The following is a 6,000-nucleotide window of genomic DNA, read 5'->3' as shown; positions in this document are numbered from 1 at the left end:
CGTTGAGTAAGGCCAAGGTTACAAGAAGGATAAACTTGAGCAAGGCCGAGGTTACAAGAAGGATAACCTTGTGTAAGGCCGAAGCTACAAGAAGGATAACGTTGAGTAAGGCCGAGGCTACAAGAAGGATAACGTTGAGTAAGGCCGAGGTTACAAGGATAACCTTGAATAAGGCCGAGGCTACAAGAAGGATAACGTTGAGTAAAGCCGAGGTTACAAGAAGGATAACCTTGAGTAAGGCCGAGGTTACAAGAAGAATAACCTTGAGTAAGGCCGAGGTTACAAGAAGGATAACCTTGAGTAAGGCCGAGGTTTCAAGAAGGATAACCTTGAGTAAGGCCGAGGTTTCAAGAAGGATAATGTTGAGTAAGGCGGAGGTTACAAGAAGGATAACCTTGAGAAAGGCCGAGGTTTCAAGAAGGATAACCTCGAGTAAGGCCGTGGTTTCAAGAAGGATAACGTTGAGTAAAGCCGAGGTTACAAGAAGGATAACGTTGAGTAAAGCCGAGGTTACAAGAAGGATAACCTTGAGTAAGGCCGAGGCTACAGGAAGGATAACCTTGAATGGCAGGGTCGATGATGCAGAGAGTGTTGCGTGATTGGAAGGTGTTCTAATGATGGACCCTGATAGGAAAAGTGATGCATTGCGTTCAGTCTTCACAGGACAGAAAGGAATTACTTTGGGAGTTGCTGGTATAAAAACCTGTTGTGGAGTACAAATTGCCCAGAATATCTATAAATCACAGACCTGAAACACGCAAGCTGTAAATTAGGATCACATATCCTTATCTGTATATTTGTCCCGGGACTGCGACAGTATTGAAGCCACAGAATCAGCATGGCTGCCAGAGAACTAGGAGATTTCAGCAATGGCGGGTTTAATATTACAGAATACTTTACAATTTATGTATTTACAGGTTTACATAAAAAAAAAAAATTCTAATGATGATTTATTATTAGAATTCCTCAAACGGAAAAAGTGCGAGTGGTGAAGCGGAGACGAGTAGCTCCTGAGAGTGTTGGCCCAGGATGGTATAGAGCAGTGATGGTGAACCTCGGCACCCCAGATGTTTGGAACTACATTTCCCATGATGCTCGTGCACTCTGCAGTGTAGCTGAGCATCGTGGGAAATGTAGTTCCAAAACATCTGGGGGTGCCGAGGTTTGTCATCACTGCTCTAGAGTGACGAAAAGTGCGAATCAATGCCAACACTTCAGACTGTGCGCAAAATGACGGTAGACCCCGAGTGTGAATTTGATGGGCAGTAGATCCCCCGAGTGTGGAGAGCATGGACAACCCACCAGTCTTCTTCCGTCCTGTAACGTGTGGGCATCACACTAGGACACACCCCCTCTTCGGTCCAATCTATGTCATCACTGCAACTTATATAATTAGAATTGGGGCAGCTCATTCTAAGATTAGGTACTTTTTTTGGCATCCCAGTCTTAGTCTGGAGGGTTCAATATTGAGTTGGCCCCACCCTTTGCAGCTATAACACCTTCAACTCTTCTGGGACGGCCGTCCACAAGGTTTAAGAGTGTCTATGGGAATGTTTCACCATTCTTCCAGAAGAGCATTTGTGAGGTCGGGCACTGGTGTTGGACGAGAAGGCCTGGCTTGCAATCCCCGCCCGACTTCATGGGTTGAGGTCAGGACTCTGTGCAGGCCAGTCAAGTTTCTCGACCCCCAAACTCACTCATTCATGTCTTTATGGACCTTGCTTTGTGAACTGGTCCCAATCCTTTGGTGGAGGGGGGATTATTGTGTGGGGTTGTTTTCCAGTTCCAGTGAAGAGAACTCTTAAGGTGTCAGCATACCAACTGCAGGAGAGGTGCGAGGGCCACATGAAATGGCATGGAGGGCCGGATTCGGCCCACGAGCCTTGTGTTTGACACCTGTGTCTTAAGGCATCAGCATACCAAGACATTTTGGACAATTTCATGCTCCCAACTTTGTGGGAGGAGTTTGGGGACGGCCTCTTCCTGTTTCAACGTGTCTGCGCACCAGTGTACAAAGCAAGGTCCATAAAGACATGGAGGAGTGAGTTTGGGGTGGAGGAACGTGACTGGCCTGTACAGAGTCCTGACTTCAACCTGATAGAACACCTTTGGGATGAATTTGAGTGGACACTGCGAGTCGGGCATTCTCGTCCAACATCAGTGCCTGACCTCACAGATGCTCTTCTGGAAGAATGGTCAAACATTCCTATAGACACACTCCTAAACCTTGTGGACGGCCTTCCCAGAAGAGTTGAAGCTGTTATAGCTGCAAAGGGCGGGGCCAACTCAATATTGAACCCTACGGACTAAGACTGGGGTGCCATTAAAGTTCACGTGCCTGTAAAGGACACACACAGAGTTGTGCCCTGGCACAGGGGCTTAGCAGCCGGCCAGAGGCTGGACAATGGTTTTGCTGGTTGGAATCTAGGGTCACCTCTGAGGGGTCACTGATCCCATTTCACTTACTAATCTTGGTTTACTCCATTGCTCTGCAGTGGATTGGCTGGCTCTGGGTTTGAGAGAACACTCCGCCCCTTAACAAAGTGATTTTTTACAACTTCGGGTTTGAATCCTGATTCAGCTTTTGGAACGTGTGAGGACATTTTACTCCTGAAGTAGAAGGATTAGCACAAGTTGCTGGGTGGAGGCCGATAGCTCAGAGGATGATTGTGCTGACCCAGGGCACTATAGACCTGAGTTCAAATCACATGAGCTGCTAAACAGAGGCGAATAAAGGTATATATATATATTTATTTATGTATTGAGTCTTGATGTTCCAAATGCTTTCTGCTAAACTGAAATAAAAAGAAAAAATATTCTTAGTCCCACTTTTCACCTTGCTAAGGCATCTCGTCATGAACGTTACCATAGAGTCTGTGAACGTTGCCATAGAGTCTATGAATGTTACCATAGAGTCTATGAACGTTGCCATAGAGTCTATGAACGTTACCATAGAGTCTGTGAACGTTACCATAGAGTCTGTGAACGTTACCATAGAGTCTGTGAACGTTACCAAAGAGTCTGTGAACGTTACCATAGAGTCTATGAACTTTTAAGATCCTATGCTGCTTATGGGCAGGCTTGATCTATTAGGCGGGGGCTGACCTCTAAAACCCTAAGACAGAGCCTATAAACAGAAATGCAACATTCTAAGTCCCAGTTTTTACCCACCTGGGTAAGACGGGTCGCTATACAAGTTTATTTTTCATGTATGTTACAGGCTCTAGGCCAAATGAACATCCAAGGATCCTCTGGGGCTGGCCCAATGATTTAGCAACTAGCCTATGATTGGGGGAATTTTTTTGGAGTTGCCGGTTGGAATTTTGGTTCATCTATTTTCCTTTTTAGGTGTAACTGCTCACAGTTCATTTACTAAGGGTCACTTTCCGAAAGGCTGGTTGGCTCAGGAGTTTAGTAGACGGCCCGTGAGCCAGCAAAGATTTTGGAATTGCGGGTTCGAATCCCGATACATCTATTGGAGTGTGTGATAACATTTTACTGCAGAAATAGGAGAACGAACACCCACATTAGTGAGCGGAGGCGAGTAGCTCAGTGGATAAGAGCGTTGACCCAGGGTGCTGGAGACCTGAGTTCAAATCCATGAAAGTGCTGCAGATTCCCCAAGGGCGGTTCCATGAAAGTGATGTAGTCTCTAAGGGTGAGTACAAGGAAGTACAACTCAAGCTCAAATCCCTGAGTGGAAGTCTGGAGGCCATGGACAACCCACCAGTCTGCTCCAGTCCCAGGTCCCCACAGCCCTGTAACATGTGTGGGCATCACATTAGGTTGTGGACACCCCGCCTCTTCGGTCCACGGTCTGTGACATCACTGCAACATATATAATTAGAATGGGCTGTCTTACCGGGGCAGTCCATTCCAAAAGCAGGGACTTAGGTTTTTTTATTGCCTCACCCCCCAGGTACTGCACAGTACCTGAACCACCTGCTGGTGAGACAGGGTAGTGAGTCTGAAATATTTCTCACTATCCTGTTCCACCAGCAGGGGGCTCAGGTACCATGTAGTACCTGGGACTGTGAAGAGGCAGACACCAACTCAGGGATTTGAACTCGGGTCTCCAGCAGTCCAATCACAGCTCTTACCCACTGAGCTATCACTGCTTCACACCAAGCTATGTACTCGTCCTCCTATTCATGGACTACACCCAATAAATCTAACCAGAACCCTAAGGCTCACTATCCAAAATAGAAACACAATACTCTAGGTGCCACTTGGCAAAAGGAAGAAAAAAGAGATAAGTCCCAACAAGTGAAATATATCATTTTAGATGGATACATTTTTCCTCCGAGTTTCGTTAGTTAAAATAGATGAAAAAAAGTCAAATCAGCTATAATAGAGAGAAAATACTTTAAGTCCCAACAGCAAAAATATGATAAGTCGCACTTTTGGATGGAAATCTCTCCAGCAGGACAAATCCCTCTAATGAATTTGTTATATTTATATCACAGAAAGTCTATTTCATCTTTTGAAGTAGGAAGGCGAGTTATAGAAAAGATACTCAGAGGATAATGCACAGCTGGTTATCAGCCAGCAGAGGGCGCTGTTGTACCATCATCATCATAGATACACCTAGAGTACTATTCTCCTGACACACAGTATTGTGACATTAATGAGCCTTTATTTATTCGGGGCAGAGGAGAGTCTGCTGTCTACAAAGAAAGGATATAAAAAATAAAAAAAAAACATGCTGGAAGGAATACACAGCCGTACTTTCTGACCTCCTCCTGCATATGCGATTTACCTGGCTGCCTCTGGTAGGTTCCGGATCCCGAGCAAGCACGTAGGTTAGAAAGTCTGCCTACAGCCTCGTACACACCATCGGATTTTCCACGGACAAAGCGTAAGGACTTTTGTCTGACGGGTGTTGGCCATGAACTTGTCTTGCGTACAAACGGCAAAGAATTGTCAGCCAACATCGACGTCGTTTTTCATCTCTTTAGCGCCACCTATTGGGCAACATCTGCTAATGTTGTGCTATGTTGAGCATTGCTTCAGAGCATGTGTGTTTGTACTTTGGATTTTTTTTTTTTTTCGATGGACCTCTATACACACGAGCGGATAATGCGACAACACACATTTGCATGGAGTGTGGAAGGGTTAGAACCCCTGTTAGTTTTTTTATTGCTGTCTGATGGGGAGATCCCCCCTCTCTATTATTGGTGACCATCATACAGAAAGTGATGGGAAATCCAACATTTTAGCGTTGTCTCAGGAACAAGGTGGTGAAGGTAAATACCTGTCTAAGAAAGGATGTCCCCTCATTGCAACATAGACATCTCCTTTTACTTCCTGTTGGGTCTCCAGGACAAGAAGTAAAAGGAAATCCCTCTAAAAAAAAGAAATCCTTACCGGGCTTTCAACTATTACTCCAATAGAAAAAAATAAAAGTTTGCTTTAGATATACTTTTCTAGATGCAAAATGAAAAGAGCGTGTGATCCACATTCCCTTATCATAAAGGTATTAAAGTCAGGGCCAATCCTAGGCAGGGTGCATTGCACCCAGGCGCCTGCAGAGGTGGGGGCGCCGAACATCTAACAGACTCTCTAACAGAAGCCCTCTCTGTGTCCATCAGAGAGGCCCCCCTCCAGGTCCCAATAAAGTACTCTGCTTCTCTTCCTGTATTTTGTTTATTGTTAAGAGATCATGTAAGGATCCCAGGGTAATGAAGACTTTGTGGGGGAGCATCTCTGTGGTTGAGTCATTGCCATAGAAACAGTTGTAAAGGGGAGGAGTTAGTAAAATGCCCACGCCCATGTGGGGGGCACCAGAAATATTTCTGCACCCAGGCGCCTGTGACCCTAGGATCGGCCCTGATTAAAGTGATTGTTTAGGGGGCGGTCTGGAGACAGGCAGCCAAGAGCTCCTTGTGTACCCTTTACAAGGAGAATACCTATAAGGTTCTGTTCTTTTGGTACTCCGGACATACCCCACCGGGTTTATCCCTCTACCTCTGAGCGCTGCTGGCGCTGCCAACAAGCCCG

The sequence above is a fragment of the Rana temporaria genome, chromosome 12 (assembly GCF_905171775.1).
Source record: "Rana temporaria chromosome 12, aRanTem1.1, whole genome shotgun sequence".
NCBI classification, from domain to species: domain Eukaryota; kingdom Metazoa; phylum Chordata; class Amphibia; order Anura; family Ranidae; genus Rana; species Rana temporaria.
The sequence above is the reverse complement of the archived record's forward strand: the minus strand, read 5'-3'. Positions refer to the sequence as shown.